The following is an 18,402-nucleotide window of genomic DNA, read 5'->3' as shown; positions in this document are numbered from 1 at the left end:
ATTCAACACCAAAACACTATAACACATGCTGCTTTACAATACTGGCCAGGTGTGGTGGCTTGTGCCTGTAATCCCAGCATTTAGGGAGGCTGAGGAAGGAGGATCACTTGAGCTCAGGAGTTTAAGACCAGCCTGGGCAACATGGCAAAACCCCATCTCCACAAAAAAATATTAAAATTAGCCTGGGCATGTTGGTGTGTGCCTGTAACCCTAGCTACTTGGGAAGCCGAGGTGAGAGGATCACTTCAGCCCAGGAGGCAGAGGCTGCAGTGAACCGAGATCACCCCACTGCACTCCAGCCTGGGTGACAGAGGTACACCTTGTCTCAAAAAAAAAATATATATATATATATATATACACACACACACACACACACACACACACACATAGATAGATACAGTATTATGGATCTATATTTCTCTAATATAGCCCATCTCAGTTACTGATTTCACATCCAACCAATTGGCAAAAGCTTGAACAAACATTTTTCAATAGAGCAGGGGTTAGTACGCTATGGCCCACAACTCAAATCCAGCCAGAGGACTGTGTTAAAAAAAAAAAAAAAAAAAAAAAAAAAACTAACTGGGAAACCATTAGGTTGAGACAGCTCCAGCACTTTGGGTTCCTATGTAAACAAACCAAAACCCAACTCAATGTAAACAGTAAAACTAAACTTGAGTTTAATCAATCAGAAACCACCAAACAACTTCTAACTAGAGACATTCCACTGTTACCAATCAAATATTTTCTGTTTCCATAAACACCTTATAAAAGTTTTCCCCTCACACCCTCTTGGTGGAGTCTTGAATAACTTGTGGTCTGGTGACACCCAATTTATGAAATTGCTGAATGCTCATATAAACTCTAAAATTTCCATGTGCCTGAAGTTATCTTTTAACAACTGTTTTTGTATAACCCATGAGCTAAGAATTGTTTTTACATTTTTAAAGGGTTGGGAACAAAGTAAAGAGGAAAAAAACAGAAAATAATGTGTAACAGAGACTGTACAGCCTGTACAACCTAAAATACAGGTAGTCCGAGCTTCACACATTACTTGGTTAGCTGAAACTCTACAAAGCGAGGGCTGCCTACACTTATTGTCTGGTCCCTTACAGAAATAGAGGATATCCAAATGCCAGTAAACACATGAATATGTGTTCAATACCATCAGTCATTAGGGAAATTATGGGAAAACCCCAATGTTATGTCACTATATTCCTACTAAAATGGCTAAAATGAAAAAGACAGTGTGAAATGTTGCAAGCATTTGGAGGAACCAGAATTCTCAAGCTGCCACTGAAGTATAAATTGACACAATATGAAAAACTTTTCAGTAGTGTATACCACAAACACACATCTGCCTATCCTGTAACACAGTAATTTTCTAGTAGGCATATACGCAATAAAAATGTACATATGGCCAGGCGCGGTGGTTCACACCTGTAATCCCAGCACTCTGGGATGCTGAGGCAGGTGGATCAGCTGAGGTCAGGAGTTTGAGACCAGCCTGACCAACAAGGTGAAACCCCGTCTTTACTAAAAATACAAAACTTAGCCAGGCGTGGTGGTAGGCACCTGTAGTCCCAGCTACTCGGGAGGCTGAGACAGGAGAATTGCTTGATCCCGGGAGGCGGAGGTTGCAGTAAGCCGAGATCACGCCACTGCACTCCAGCCTTGGCGGCAGAGCGAGACTCCATCTCAAAAAAAAGAAGAAAAAAAAAAGTATACATAATTTCATCAAAATATTTCTAAAAATCTTTATAGCAGCCCTATTGGTAATAGCCAAAAACTAGAAATACTATACATACAGCATGAGAATAACAAACTGCTACATAACTTGAATAAATCTCACAAATAAAATATTGAGCAAAAATCAGAAACTAAGGACTAAATACCATATTACTCCATTTATATAAAGTAAATAATAGGTGAAATTCATTGATAATGTTGGAAGTCCAGATAATGATTACCTTTGGAACCATGAAGTGGGGCTTCCGGGATGCAATAATGCTCTTTCCTCATCTAGATACTGGATACATGGGTATTTACACTTTGTGAAAATTCACCGAGCTGTACACTTACGATTCATGCACTTTTCTGTATGTCTTTATACTTTAAATATTAACGCAATAAAAATATCTCTATAAACTCTACTCCTTTGAAGGAAAATTGTATTCATCTCCCATTCATTTTGCTGATTGCCATCATTACCTCCCATCAATGACATGTCTTGATTCCTATTCCTCACATTAAAAATTAAACTGTTTTAATTAATTTTATTGGCATACGAGTGCATAGAATGATTATGTAATTGTCATTTTAGATGAACTCCATACCAGATCACAAGGAAAAACTTTGAAACGCCAATAATTTGTGACAGTATATTCAAGTTATCTGGGGAAGAAAAAAACACCTCCTTGAAATGTAGTTTTGTTTGGCCCTTTGTTTTGGCTTATTTCTATCTACTACCACTGTGATTTAACCTGCATAAAATGCTCAAAGGAGCTTTTCCAAACGCGTGTGTTTGTGGAAAGTTGTTCCTTTCTACCATCCTTGTCTAATAATGCGGCTGTCTTGTTCCCTCCATCCATAGAGCTTAAAATGCTTCCCAAACGTTGCACCAGGTCCAGGGACATTGTGAATCAAAAAAGAAAAAAAAAATTCTAACAGTATCTTTTTACAGCATGGCTTAGCGCGCTTAAAGAAGCCCCTCATTCTTCGCCCACACTTCCACGTGTGAGAAATGAAATATAAAACGACTCTCTCATGGGCACAGAGTCGATCAGAGGTTGAGCGAGGACTGGAACCTTCTGACTAACCGCGACTTAAGGGGAAAAAAACAAAAAAAATACACCCTTGAATAAATGCTCAGCTGCTCAGGTCCAGTATTAGGAAACTGGAGACAATACCAAAACCATACCCAGAAAGAGCTGTCTGCCACCTGAGGACCCCACGACACTGACCTTCGAGAGAGCCCCATCACTCCCGGCCACGCGGGGTCAGCATTCACTAAGTACAGACTCCGCGCGGCCCCTTCTCCTTCTCCAAGGAAAAGTCTGCGGCCGAAAACTCCAGGGCTGATCTGTGCCCACCACTATCATTCTCCGTCGCCCAAACCTCCCTGCCCAACCGTTTACCTGAGATGCGCCTGGCATAGACCGGGGAGTCGACACTGCGCGCTCGCCGAGTTTCTCAGGCCGAGCGCGCAGCCACCGCGTCAGCCAATCGCCACTGGCTCAGAGCCTCCTGGCTTGAGACTCACCCACAGACGATCCGGCGGAGGAGCGGGGCGGCGCGTGGGGCCTACGGGGCGGCGGCGCGCCGAAGGGGAGAGCGCAGGCGGCGCGCACCGGGCATGCGCGTGCCGCGCTGCCGGGCCGCGAGGCGGGGCCTCCAGGAGAAAGAGAGAGCTTGGGAAGAAGGCCCGGGAGGAGTTTGGAGAGAAAGTAGTCGAACTTAGTCGGCTGAGGTGGCTGCCCTAACGGGATGCTTATGGTTGTGGAATCCAAGACGACGAGCGCACAACGCTCTTTCTCTTCTGAAAGAGCAAAACGTTGTCTGGACAAAACCTAATAGGATTAGAAGAGGGAGAACGCGGAACTAAAAACGGTGTCTTGTGGCCTCATACTTGGCCTCGTCGAGTTTTCCCAAGACCTGTCGAAATTGTGCTTTCCTTCTTTGTGTGTGGTTTGGGATGAGAGGTGGGAGGGGCGTGTTTCGAAGCGGCGGTCAAGTGAAAATGGCACCAGATCGGGCTCCGGTTGAGTGAGCAAAAGTACTATCTAGATCCTGGCCAAAGAACGTTTCACACTAAAACCTTGGAGCTGGTGACTTTTTTTTTTTTTTTTTTTTTTGACTGAAGTGCTGGATGAGATTACGATATGGGAATCCTCTAAGAAAAAATGTTAAACCTTACAGAATTTTAAAATGTCCAAAGTTTTCAATTGGCCTACCTCCGTGAACTAAGAATGGTATAATTAACTGCTAGTAATTTAAATTTGGGTTTTTTGTTCCATAGTTCAGAATTGGTTTTATAAATGTCACTTTAAGTCCTGTTACTCATGATTCCTTCAGACACCAAATACTTAGTGACCACATACCATGTGCCAGGTACTCTTCTGGGTGCTGAGTAATGAGCAATAATATTTTTTAATACACCCCAGAGAATAGGCATAATATGAGGTGCTGACGGGTTCCTAAATTTGTGGTTAAAGTTAATGAAAGGAACTTATCCTTTAGTAAGTGTACAAAAGAGAGTTTAAAAAACTGAAAAAGGCCGGGCGCGGTGGCTTACGCCTGTAGTCCCAACACTTTGGAAGGCTGAGGCAGTGGGATCGCTTGAGCCCAGGAGTTCGAGACCAGCCTGGACAACATGGCGAGACCTTGACTTTATTAAAAATCAAAAAAATTAGCTGGGCATGATGGTGCATACCCGTAGTCCCAGCTACTAGGGAGGCTGAGGTGGGAGAATCGCTTGAGCCCCAGAGGTGGAGACTGAAATAAGCTACGATGGCTGGCGCCACTGCACCCCAGCCTGGGGGACAGAGCATGACGCTGTGAAAACTAACAAAATGGAAAAGTTGGACGTAGATTAACTTGGAACAACAGAGGTTATAATATTCACCAAATTTTCGTTATGTATGCTGTAATGAACAGTGTTCTCAAGAAGTTTGTTACAGATTCAGCTTTGAAATGCTTTTTTCTTTTTTGCTTTACTTCAGTCAGGATTTGAATCATATTTATGAACATAAGGTACCATAAAAATCTATGAGACAAAAACAAAGAGTGTACAGTTTATCAGAGTAAATACTCCAATCAGGAAGTATATAGCTTGTGCAAAGGCTTAGGGCCAAATCAAATTATGTGTAAAACAAAGGAAAAAGTTGATTTTCCTGGGTAGGAAATAAGAAATAAAACAGGATAGTGACTACCACAATGAGAACATTCAAACCATGTAATGAATTAGTAGAATAAATTTAGAGAAAAATTATAATATTTTTCATTGAGTAAAGTTCATTTCCTCCTTTTTTTAAAGCCCATTATCTGGGTGCTTACAGTCTCTGGCATAAAGAGAAACCTCATATTTTCTTTCCTTTTAGTAAGCTGATTTTCTCTCTCTCTCTCTCTCTCTCTGTTTTATGCAGTGAGTTCAAACATTAGGACTAATTCTCCCTATTCTTTTTCCTTTTTCCCTAACATACCTGAAGTAACTCATTAATGTTCTTTCCCTAAACTTTTGATACCACAACAGGTAAGTTTTCCCCTACTCCCCTCCACCACCACCATAACCAACATATCCATTTCTTCATTTTCTATTGTTCTAACAGTTGCCTGTTAGATAAATTAGAGCTTTTTTCTTTTCTCAAAATGATTATCAAAGATATTGTCTATGTCCTCATACCTCATATAAGCTGGACTTTTACAGAAATATGGATGAAGATGAGAAGAAGAAAATGAACCACTCTTTCGTTACAGGGAGAAAAAGAATGTCATATTATTAATATTATCAAGTCTGTTAATGTCAGATCATTAATATTCTCAAGTCTATAAATATTAGGCTTCTGCAATGTGTCACACACTGATCAGTTCTGGAAATAAAATAATGAATAACAATTAGGCACACAAGTAGCTGAGAATACCATATGTATTAATCAGGGTTCTCCAGAGAAACAGAACAAACAGGATATGTGTGTATACACAGAGACTACATAGAGAGAGGGACAGTGATTTATTGTAAGGAAATGGCTCATGCAGTTGTGGACTTTTAGTGAGTCCAAAATCTGAGGGAAGAGGCGGGCAAGCCTCAGAAAAGAATTGTAGTTGGACATACATGGAATGTAATCTGTTGTATTCAAAGTCTGGTGATTTAAATGGTAATCTCATCAAAAAAACACCTTCACAGAAGCATCCGGGATAACGTTTCACCAAATATCTGTGCACCATGGCCCAGCCAAGTTGACAAAATTAACCATCACACTGTGTAAACTGAGAAATGGCTTTGGGAGAGGGGAGTTCAGGGGATGAGGAAGACAGAGTCAGGAAAATCTGAAGGAGATAATGCCTCCTGTAGTATGAATAAGACTTAGCAAGGTGAAGAGGTGAGGGTGGAGGTGCAGAGAAAACAGAATTCCTTATAAAGGAATCAATATGGGGGTGAGACACTGTAAGGAGCTATAAGCAATTTAGTATCACAGTATAAAATTTAACATGGAAAGTGGTGGGAAATGAAGTTGGAGAGATTATGAAAGGTCTTTTTTAAAAATAGAGTTGGGGACTCACTATGTTGCTGGGGCTGGTATCAAAGTCCTGGCCTCAAGCAGTCCTCCCACTTTGGCCTCCCAAAGTGCTCGGATTACATGCATGAGTCACCATGCCAGGCAATATAAATGATCTCCTAATTAAGTACCTTGAACTTGATTCTATAGTCAATGAATTTTGAAAGTTAAAACAGGAGTGATGAGATTAGATTTACACTTTCATTCATCAATCAAAATTCTCAAGTTTGCAAGACTAGTTAATCTAATTGAAAAACGATAAAAAGGCTGGGCTCTGTGGCTCATGCCTGTAACCCCAGCACTTTGGGAGGCTGAGGTGGGTGGATCACTTGAGGCTAGGAGTTGGAGACCACCCTATCCAACATGGTGGGACCCCCCGCCCCCTGTCTCTACTAAAAATACAAAAAGTAGCCAGGCATGGTGGCACATGTCTGTAATCCCAGCTACTCAGGAAGCTGAAGCATGAGAATCACTTGAACCAGGAGGTGGAGGTTGCAGTGAGCTGAGATTGCACCACTGCACTCTAGCCTGGGTGACAGAGTTAGACCCTGTCTCAAAAAATAAATAAATAAATAAATAAATAAATAAATAATAAAATGTATGCGGTAAAGCAGGATAGATGGAAAAGGGTAGCTTGAAGAAGTAGGAAATAGTTTGCAAAATCTGGTAAATAACTAGTTGAGAAAGAGGAAAGCGTTGATGGTATTAAAGAAATTCGTGAATAAGTAAGTTCAGTTTTGATAGAATGAGTTTGAATTGCTAGGGAAGCATCTTAGAGTAGCTTTCCAGCAGTCATATGCAAGGAAGCATTCTAGACTGGGCTAGAAATGAGATTAATGAACATAGATATGATGGATAAAGCTATTTTTAAAATTTTCAAGTCAGTGTCATAGCACTTTGCTTGACTACAGTAATCCTTTTAAAGGATATGAGGATCCTTTAGCTACTACCTGTCTAAAGGATCATGATTCATTTTTTAATAGGCTTTTTCATACACTTTAAGTTCTAGGGTACATGTGCACAACGTACAGATTGGTTACATCGGTATACATGTGCCATGTTGGTTTGCTGCACCCATCAACTTGTCATTAATATTAGGTATTTCTCCTAATGCTATCCCTCCCCCAGCCCCCCACCACCCAACAGGCCCGGGTGTGTGATATTCCCCTCCCTGCGTCCATGTATTCTCATTATTCAATCCCCACTTATGAGTGAAAACATGTGGTGTTTGGTTTTCTGTCCTTGTGATATTTTGCTGAGAATGATGGTTTCCAGCTTCATCCATGTCCCTACAAAGGACATGAACTCATCATTTTTTATGACTGCATAGTTTTCCATGGTGTACATGTGCCACAGTTTCTTAATCTGGTCTATCATTGATGGACATTTGGGTTGGTTCCAAGTCTTTGCTATTGTGAATAGTACCCCAATAAACATACGTGTGCATGTGTCTTTATAGTAGCATGATTTATAATCCTTTGGGTATATACCCAGTAATGAGATTGCTGGGTCAAATGGTATTTCTAGTTCTAGGTCCTTGAGGAATCGCCCACACTGTCTTCCACAAGGGTTGAGCTAATTTACACTCCCACCAACAGTGTGAAAGCTTTCCTATTTCTCCACATCCTCTCCAGCGTCTGTTGTTTCCTGACTTTTTAATGATCACCATTCTAACTGGTGTGGGATGGTATCTCATTGTGGTTTTGATTTGCATTTCTCTGATGACCAGTGATGATGAGCATTTTTTCATATGTCTGTTGGCTGCATAAATGTCTTCTTTTGAGAAGCGTCTGTTCATATCCTTTGCCAACTTTTTGAGGGGGTTGTTAGTTTTTTTCTTGTAAATATGTTTAAGTTCTTTGTAGATTCTGGATATTAGCCATTTGTCAGATGGATAGATTGAAAAAAATTTTTCCTATTCTGTAGGTTGCCTATTCACTCTGATGATAGTTTCTTTTGCTGTGCAGAAGCTGTTTAGTTTAATTAGATCCCATATGTCTATTTTGGCTTTCATTGCCATTGCTTTTGGTGTTTTAGTCATGAAGTATTTGTCCATGCCTATGTCCTGAATGGTAATGCCTAGGTTTTCTTCTAGGGTTTTTATGCTTTTAGGTCTTACATTTAAGTCTTTAATCCATCTTGAGTTAATTTTTGTATAAGGTGTAAGGAAGGGATCCAGTTTCAGCATTCTACATATGGCTAGCCAGTTTTCCCAGCACCATTTATTAAATAGGGAATCCTTTTCCCATTGCTGATTTTCGTCAGGTTTGTCAAAGACTAGATGGCTGTAGGTGTGTGGTATTATTTCTGAGGCCTCTATTCTGTTCCACTGATCTATATATCTGTTTTGGTACCAGTACCATGCTATTTTCATTACAGTAGCCTCGTAGTATAGTTTGAAGTCAGGTAGCATGATGCCTCCAGCTTTGTTCTTTTTGCTTAGGATTGCCTTGGCTATGCGGGCTCTTTTTTGGTTACATATAAAATTTAAAGTAGATTTTTCCAATTCTGTAAAGAAAGTCAGTGGTCGCTTGATGGGGATAGCATTGAATCTATCAACTACGTTGGGCAGTATGGCCATTTTCACAATATTGATTCTTCCTATTCATGAACACGTAATGTTCTTCCATTGTTTGTGTCCTCTTTTATTTCGTTGAGCAGTGGTTTGTAGTTCTCCTTGAAGGAGTCCTTGACATCCCTTGTAAGTTGGATTCCTTGTTATTTTATTCTCTTTGTAGTAATCCTGAATGAGCGTTCACTCATGACTTGGCTCTCTGTTTGTCTGTTCTTGGTGTGTAGGAATGCTTGTGATTTTTGAACATTGATTTTGTATCCTGAAACTTTGCTGAAGTTGCTTATCAGCTTAAGGAGATTTTGGGCTGAGATGATGGGGTTTTCTAAATATATAATCATGTCATCTGCAAACAGAGACAATTTGACTTCCTCTTTTCCTAATTCAATACTCTTTCTTTCTTTCTCTTGCCTGATTGCCCTGGCCAGAACTTCCAACACTATGTTGAATAGGAGTGGTGAGAGAGGGCATCCCTGTCTTGTGCCTGTTTTCAAAGGGAATGCTTCCAGTTTTTGCCCATTCAGTATGATATTGGCTGTGGGTCTGTCATAAATAGCTCTTATTATTTTGAGATACGTTCCATCAATACCTAGTTTATTGAGGGTTTTTACCATGAAGGGCTGGTTGAATTTTGTCAAAGGCCTTTTCTGCATCTATTGAGATAATCATGTGGTTTTTGTCTTTGGTTCTGTTTATGTGATGGATTACATTTATTGATTTGCATATGTTGAACAGCCTTCCATCCCAGGGATGAAGCCCACTTGATCGTGGTGGATAAGCTTTTTGATGTGCTGCTGGATTCAGTTTGCCAATATTTTATTGAGGATTTTCACATAGATGTTCATCGTGGATATTGGCCTAAAATTCTCTTTTTTTGTTGTGTCTCTGCCAGGCTTTTGGTATCAGGATGATTCTGGCCTCATAAAATGAGTTAGGGAGGATTCCCTCTTTTTCTATTGATTGGAATAGTTTCAGAAGGAATGGTACCAGCTCCTCTTTGTACCACTGATAGAATTCAGCTGTGATTCCATCTGGTCCTGGACTTTTTTTGGTTGGTAGGCTATTAATTATTGCCTCAATTTCAGAGCCTGTTATTGGTCTATTCAGAGATTCAACTTCTTCCTGGTTTAGTCTTGGGAGGGTGTATGTGTCCAGGAATTTACCCATTTCTTCTAGATTTTCTAGTTTATTAGCATAGAGGTGTTTAGAGTATTTTCTGATGGTAGTTTGTATTTCTGTGGAATCGGTGCTGATATCACCTTTATGATTTTTTTATTGTGTCTATTTGATTCTTCTCTCTTTTTTCTTTATTAATCTTGCTAGCAGTCTATCAATTTTGTTGATCTTTTCCAAAAAACCAGCTCTTGAATTCATCGATTTTTTGAAGGGTTTTTTTGTGTGTGTTTGTGTCTCTATCTCCTTCAGTTCTGCTCTGATCTTAGTTATTTCTTGTCTTCTGGTAGCTTTTGAATTTGTTTTCTCTTGCTTCTCTAGTTCTTTTAATTGTGATGTCGGGGTATAAACTTTAGATCTTTCCTGCTTTCTTGTGGGCATTTAGTGCTATACATTTCCATCTACTCACTGCTTTAAATGTGTCCCAGAGATTCTGGTATGTTGTGTCTTTGTTCTCATTGGTTTCAAAGAACATCTTTATTTCTACCTTTATTTCGTTATTTACCCAGTAGTCATTCAGGAGCAGGTTGTTCAGTTTTCATGTAGTTGTGCGGTTTTGAGTGAGTTTCTTAATCCTGAGTTCTAATTTGATTGCACTGTGGTCTGAGAGACAGTTTGTTGTGATTGCTGTTCTTTTACATTTGCTGAGGAGTGTTTTAGTTCCAATTATGTTGTCAATTTTAGAATAAGTGTGATGTGGTGCTGAGAAGAATGTATATTGTGTTGGTTTGGGATGGAGAGTTCTGCAGATGTCTACTAGGTCTGCTTGGCCCAGAGCTGAGTTCAAGTCCTGGATATCCTTGTTAATTTTCTGTCTCCTTGATCTGTCTAACATTGACGGTGGGTTGTTAAATTCTCCCATTATTATTGTGTGGGAGTCTAAGTCTCTTTTTAGATCTCTAAGAACTTGCTTTATGAATTTGGGTGCTCCTGTTTTGGGTGTATATATATTTAGGATAGTCAGCTCTTGTTGTTGAATTGATCACTTTACCGTTATGTAATGGCCTTGTCCCTTTTGATCTTTTTTGGTTTAAAGTCTGTTTTATCAGAGACCAGGACTGCAACCCCTGCTTTTTTTTTTTTTTCTTTCCATTTACTTGGTAGGTCTTCCTCCATCCCTTTATTTTGAGCCTATATGTGTCTTTGGACATGAGATGGGTCTCCTGAATACAGCACACCAATGGGTCTTGACTGTTTATCCAATTTGCCAGTCTGTGTCTTTTAATTGGGGTATTTAGCCCATTTATATTTAAGGTTAATATTGTTATGTGTGAATTTGATCCTGTCGTTATGATGTTAGCTAGTTATTTCACCCATTAATTGATGCAGTTTCTTCTTAGCATCGATGGTCTTTACAGCTTGGCATGTTTTTGCTGTGGCTGGTACCGATTGTTCCTTTCCATGTTTAGTGCTTCCTTCAGGAGCTCTTGTAAGGCAGGCCTGGTGGTAACAAAATCTCTCAGCATTTGCTTGTCTGTAAAGGATTTTATTTCTCCTTCACTTATGAAGCTTAGTTTGGCTGGATATGAAACTCTGGGTTGAAAATTCTTTTCTTTAAGAATGTTGAATATTGTATTGGTCCCCACTCTCTTTTGGCTTGTAGGGTTTCTGCCGAGAGATCTGCTGTTAGTCTGATGGGCTTCCCTTTGTGGGTAACCTGACCTTTTTCTCTGGCTGCCCTTAACTTTTTTTCCTTCATTTCAACCTTGGTGAATCTGATGATTATGTGTCTTGGGATTGCTCTTCTCGAGGAGTATCTTTGTGGCATTCTCTGTATTTCCTGAATTTGAATGCTGGCCTGCCTTGCTAGGTTGGGGAAGTTCTCCTGGATAATATCCTGAAGAGTGTCTTCTAACTTGGTTCCACTCTTCTCGTCATTTTCAGGTACACCAATCAAACGTAGATTTGGTCTTTTCACATAGTCCCATATTTCTTGGAGGCTTTGTTCATTTCTTTTCACTCTTTTTTCTCTAAACTTCTCATCTAGCTTCATTTCATTCATTTGATCTTCAATCACTGATATCCTTTCTTCTGCTTGATCGAATTGGTTATTGAAGCTTGTGTATGCTTCACAAAGTTCTCATACTGTGGTTTTCAGTCCATCAGGTCATTTAAGCTCTTCTCTACACTGATTATTCTAGTCATTCATCTAACCTTTTTTCAAGGTTTTTAGCTTCCTTGCGATGGGTTAGAACATGCTCCTTTAGCTCAGAGAAGTTTGTTATTACTGACCTTCTGAAGCCTGCTTCTGTCAACTCATGAAACTCATTCTCCATCCAGTTTGTGTTCCTTGCTGTCGAGGAGTTGTGATCCTTTGGAGGAGAAGAGGTGTTCTGGTTTTTGGAATTTTCAGCCTTTCTGCTCTGGTTTCTCCCCATCTTTGTGGTTTTGTCTACCTTTGGTCTTTCATGTTGGTGACCTACATATGGGGTTTTGGTGTGGGTGTCCTTTTTGTTGATGTTGATGCTATTCCTTTCTGTTTGTTAGTTTTCCTTCTAACAGACAGGCCCCTCAGCTGCAGGTCTGTTGGGGTTTGGGGAGGCTTGGCCTACTCAGCAAGATCCACTCAAGACCCTGTTTGCCTGGGTATCACAGCAGAGGCTGCAGAATAGCAAATATTGCTGTCTGATCCTTCCTCTGGAAGCTTTGTCCCAGAGGGGCACCTGTCTGTATGAGGTGTCTGTCGGCCCCTACTGGGAGGTGTCTCCCAGTAAAGCTACATGCGGGTCAGGGACCCACTTGAGGAGGCAGTCTGTCCATTTTCAGAGCTCAAACACCATGCTGGGAGAACCGCTGCTCTCTTCAGAGCTGTCAGGCAGGGACGTTTAAGTCTGCAGAAGCTCTCTGCTGCCTTTTGTTCAGATATGTCCTGCCCCCAGAGGTGGAATCTAGAGAGGCAGTAGGCCTTGCTGAGCTGCAGTGGGCTCCACCCAGTTCAAGCTTCCCTGCCGCTTTGTTTACACTGTGAGCATAGAACTGCGTACTCAAGCCTCAGCAATGGTGGACATCCCTACCCCCACCAAGATCCAGCATCCCAGGTCTGTCTCAGACTGCTGCGCTAGCAGCAAGCAGGGCTCCGTGGGTGTGGGACCCACTAAGCCAGGCATGGGAGGGAATCTTCTGGTCTGCCAGTTGCAAAGACCATGGGAAAAGCACAGTATTTGGGCAGAAGTGTACCATTCCTCCAGGTACAGTCACTCACAGCTTCCCTTGGCTAGGAAAGGGAAATCCCCCAACCCCTTGCACTTCCCAGGTGAGACGATGCCCCATCCTCCTTTGGTTAACCCTCCGTGGGATGCACCCACTGTCCAACCAGTCCCAATGAGATGAACCAGGTACCTCAGTTGGAAATGCAGAAATCACCCATCTTCTGTGTCAATCTCGCTCAAACCTGCAGACCAGATCTGTTCCTCTTCGGCCATCTTGAAAGCGACTCCAATAGGCTTTTTTTTTTTATTTTTAAAGCAGCTTTAGCTTTAAAGAAAGGTGAGGCTGGACACAGTGGCTCATGCCTGTAATCCAATCGTTTTGGAAGGCCAAGTTAGGAGGATCACTTGAACCCAGGAATTGGAGACCAGTCTGGGCAACATAGTGAGACCATGTCTCTACAAGAAAAAAAAAAAAAAAAAAAAAAAAAAAAGCCAGGCATGGTGGCTCATATCTGTAGTCCCAGCTGCCTGGGAGCCGGAGAGGGGAGGATCAGTACAAGCCTGGGAATTCGAGGTTGCAGTGAGCTATGGTCACAGCACTGTGCTCTAGCCTTGGCAACAGAATGAGACCCTGTCTCTAAAGAAAAAGAAAGAAAAGTGATCATATAGTACAGAAGTTATCTTATATCATGTCACCCCCAGAGTTTCCCTGATTATTTTTTGTTTTATTTTTAAATTTATTTTTTTAATATGGAACACTTCACAGATTTGTGTCATGCTTGTGCAGGGGCCTAATCTTCTCTGTATTGTTCCAATTTTATGTGCTTTAGACCCTTGCATTAGTGTTTGTTACAAATGATGAACCAATATGGATACATTATTAACTAAAGTCTGTATTTACATTGTGGCTTGTTCTTGGTGTTGTACAGTTTTATAGAGTTTGCCAACAGCACTCTGTCATGTATTTACTATTACAGTATCATACAGAATAGTTTCACTGTCCTAAAAATCCCTTGTGTTCATCTATTCATCTCTCACTCTCCCACACCCCTCTGGCAACCACTCTTTTTTTTTCTTGTACTGTCTGTATAGCTTTTGCCTTTTCCTGAATGTCATAGTTGGCATCGTACAGCATACAGCTTTCTTAGATTGGCTTCTTTTACTAAGCAATATGTATTTAAGTTTCCTCCATATCTTCTCAAGACTTGATAGTTCATGTTTGTTTGTTTATTTATTTATTTATTTATTATATTTTATTTTATTTTTGCTAGAGACAGGGTCTCACTGTATTGCCCAGGCTGCTCTTAAACTCATGGGCTCAAGAAATGCTCCCACCTTAGTCTCCCAAAATGCTGGGATTCCATTGCTCCCAGCAGCTCCTATCTTTTTATGGCTGAACAGTATTTGCTTATTCATTCACCTTTTTTTTCTTTTCTTTTCCTCTGTGTTTTTTTTTTTTTTTTTTTAGACAGGGTCTCACTCTGTCATCTAGGCTGGAGTGCAGCGGCACAATCTCGGCTCACTGCAGCCTCGACCTCCTGGACTCAAGCAATTCTCCTGTCTCAGTGCCCCTGAGTAGTTGAGACTACAGGTGTATGCCACCACACCAGGCTAAATTTTTGTATTTTTTGTAGAGACACGGTTTTGCCATGTTGCCCAGGCTGGTCTTGAACTCCTGAGCTCAAGTGATTCATCCCCTTCAGCCTCCCAAAATGTTTAGATTACAGATGTGGGCCACTGCACCCGGCCTCCATTCACCTATTGAAAGACTTCTTGGTTGCTTCCAAGTTTTGGCAATTATGAATAAAGCTGCTATAGACATCTATGTATTTTTATGTGTGTGTAAATATATGTTTTATATTTGTGTAAACATAAGTTTTCAACTCATTTGGGTGAATACCAAGGGATGCAATTGCTGGATTATATGTTAATAGCATGTTTGGTTTTGTAAGAAACTGCCATACTGTATTCCAGAGTGGAGGTAGTATTTTGCATTCCCCCCAGCAATGATTGAGAGTTCTTGTTTCTCCACATCCTCACCAGCATTTGTTGTCAGTGATTTGGGTTTTCTGCATTCTCATAGATGTATAATGGTATTTTCTTGTTGTTATAATTTGCAATTCCCTAGTGGAATACTGTGTAGTGTTCAGCACCTTTTCATGTGCTTGTTTGCCTTCTGTATTATCTTCTTTGGTGAGGTGTCCATTCACATCATTTTGCCTGTTTTTGATTATTTGGGCCATAATTGGATTGCTGGTTTTTTTCTGGCAGTGAAAACCCTAGCCCTAGCCCCTTTCTTTTTTTTTCTTTTCTTTTTTTTGCCATCCAAATTGGCTTATAATTATATGCTACATACACACATTTATATCACATCCTTTTTTTTTATTATTCACTGCAAGGAAGTTAAGGTTAGATGGATACTCTCAAACACTGCTGTTAGACATATAACTTGGCTCAACCTTACTAGAAAATGATTTTGCAGTTTTTAAAATTGGCAGATAAAATTTTACATACTTCTCGGCCAGGCCCGGTGGCCCACACCTGTAATCCCAGCACTTTGGGAGGCCAAGGCAGGCAGATGATGAGGTCGGGAGTTCGAGACCAGCCTGACCAACATGGTGAAACCCTGTCTCTACTAAAAGTACAAAAATTAGCCAGACCTGGTGGCATGCGCCTGTAATCCCAGCTACTCAGGAGTCTGAGGCAGGAGAATTGCTTGAACCGGGGAGGCAGAGGTTGCAGTGAGCCGAGATTGCACCACTGCACTCAAGCCTGAGTGACAGAGCAAGACTCCATCTCAATAAAACAAAACGAAATGAAACAAAACAAAACAAAACAAATTTACATGCTTCTCATGTAAAATATGATGTTTTAAAATATATATGCCTTGTGAAATGGCTAAAGCTAGCTAATTAACACATGTGTTACCTCACAAAGTTATCTCTTTTTTGGTGAGAATACTTAAAATCTACTCTCTAAGGCCGGGCACGGTGGCTTACACCTGTAATCCCAGCACTTTGGGAGGCCAAGATGGGCAGATTACTTGAGGTCAGGAGCTCAAGACCAGCCTGCCCATCATGGTGAAACCCCATCTCTACAAAAACTACAAAAATTAGCTAGGCATGGTGGCAGGCACCTGTATCCCAGCAACTTGGGCTGCTGAGGCAGGAGAATTGCGGAACCCAAGAGGCGGAGGTTGCAGTGAACCCAAATTGCGCCACTGCACTCTAGCCTGGGCAACACAGTGAGACTCTGTCTCAAAAATAAATAAATAAAAATAAATAAAATAAAATACATTTTAAAATGGTTATATCTAGCTAATTAACACATGTATTATGTCATATTTATTTACTTATTTATTATTTATTTATTTTGGTGAGAATACTTAAAATCTACTCTCTAAGTCCGGGTATGGTGGCTCAAACCTCTAATCTCGGCACTTTAGGAGGCCGAGACAGGCAGATCACCTGAGGTCAGGAGTTCCAGACCAGCCTGACCAACATGGAGAAACCCCGTCCCTACTAAAAATACAAAATTAGCCAGGTGTGGTGGCGCATGCCTGTAATCCCAGCTACTCGGGAGGCTGAGGCAGGAGAATCACTTGAACCCAGGAGGCAAAGGTTGCAGTGAGCTGAAATTGTGCCACTGCACTCCAACCTGGGTGACAGAGTAAGACTCCATCTCAAAAAACAAACAAACAAACAAATCTACTGTATTTTTCAAAAACACAATATATTGTCATTAACTGTAGTCACCATGTTGTACAATTGGTTGCTTGTTTTTTAATGCTGAGTTTTAAGACTCTGTATATTTGAGATACATATCCTTCATCAGATATGTATTTTGTAAATATTGTCTCCCATTCTGTGGCTTGTGTTTTCATTCTTTTAATAGTGTCTTTCACAGAGCAGAAATGTTTAATTTTAATGAACAGTCCAACTTACCACTTTCTTCATTCATGAATCATGTTTTTGGTGTTGAATCTAAAAACTCATTGCTAAGTGAAGATCACCTAGATGTTTTCAAATGTTATAAAAGTTTTGTCATTGAGTGTCTCATATTTAGGTTTGTGAGTTGTTTTTAATTAATTTTTATGAAGGAATAAGGCCATTGTCTAGATCCATTTTTTTGCATGCTGATGTCCAATCGTTCCAGCACCATTTGTTGAAAAGACTATCCTTTCTCCATTGAATTGCTTTTTTTTCTTTGTCAAAGATCAATTGACTGTATTGGTGGGGTCTATTTCTGGACTTTCTTTTTTTTTTTTTTTTTTTTTTTTTTTTTGAGACAGAATCTCACTCCGTTGCCCAGTCTATTGTGCAGTGGCGTGGTCTGGGTTCACTGCAACCTCCACCTCCTGGGTTCAAGTGATGCTTGTGCCTCAGCCTCCTGAGTAGCTGGGATTTACAGGCACATGCCACCACACCTGGCTAACTTTTGTATTTTTGGTAGAGACGGGGTTTCACCATGTTGGCCAGGCTAGTCTCGAACTTCTGACCTCAAGTGATCCGCCTGCCTTGGCCTCTCAAAATGCTGGGATTATAGGTGTGAGCCAACGTCTCCAGCCTATTTCTGGACTTTCTATTCTATTCCATTGACCTGTTTGTTCTTGATTATTGTAGCTTTTCAGTAAGTCTTGAAGTCAGTAGATCAGTCCTCTTTATTCTCTATCTTCAGTATTGTTTTATTTTGGGTCTTTTGCCTTTCCATATAAAATTTAGAATCAGTTTGTTGATTTCCGCAAAATAACTTACTGAGATTTTGGCTGAATTGCATTGAATCTATAAATCCAATCGGTAAGAACTGACATCTAGTGACATCATAGTGAGCCTTCCTATTCATGAACATAGAATATCTATTTATTTATATTTTCTTTTCTTTCTTTCATCAGAGTTTTGTTAGGTCTTGTCCATATTTTGTTAGATTTATTCCTAAGTACTTCAATTTTTTGGCACGAATGTACACAGCACTGTATTTTTAATTTCAAATTCCAGTGGTTTATTGCTAGCGTGTAGGAAAACAATTGGTTTCCAAAATATTAAGCTGTATCAAGCAACCTTGCTATGATAACTTATTAGTTTTGGGAGAGTTTAAAAAATTGACTTCTTGGAATTTTCTACATCGATAATCATGTCATCTGTGAACCGTTTATTTGATCCTCCCCAATTGGTATCCTTTCATGATTCATTTTCAGTTATCACATATGTAATTAAAAAAAAAAAAGGGCCGGGCA

General features: G+C 40.4%; 1 protein-coding gene and 1 pseudogene across 50 annotated transcripts in view; both read right to left on the bottom strand.

Moving 5' to 3' along the window:
* Positions 1-3,744, bottom strand: part of MIPOL1 (mirror-image polydactyly 1) — a 381,371-nt gene extending 377,627 nt beyond the window's left edge. For 15 of the 50 annotated variants that reach the window (XM_009427710.5, XM_054665965.2, XM_063792853.1 and 12 more), the window contains exon 1: positions 3,138-3,329. The gene's annotated coding sequence lies outside the window, so the exon portion shown is untranslated. Of the gene's footprint in view, positions 1-2,963 lie in introns of all 50 variants that reach the window. The other 35 variants (XM_054665981.2, XM_054665973.2, XM_054665984.2 and 32 more) reach the window with 16 other exon arrangements.
* Positions 3,745-13,913: 10,169 nt separating this feature from the next.
* On the bottom strand, positions 13,914-14,011 carry LOC112205412 (U6 spliceosomal RNA; annotated as a pseudogene).
* Between the last annotated feature and the right edge of the window lie 4,391 nt (positions 14,012-18,402).

The sequence above is a fragment of the Pan troglodytes genome, chromosome 15 (genome assembly GCF_028858775.2).
Source record: "Pan troglodytes isolate AG18354 chromosome 15, NHGRI_mPanTro3-v2.0_pri, whole genome shotgun sequence".
Taxonomy (NCBI): domain Eukaryota; kingdom Metazoa; phylum Chordata; class Mammalia; order Primates; family Hominidae; genus Pan; species Pan troglodytes.
This window is presented reverse-complemented; position numbering and strand designations above follow the sequence as displayed.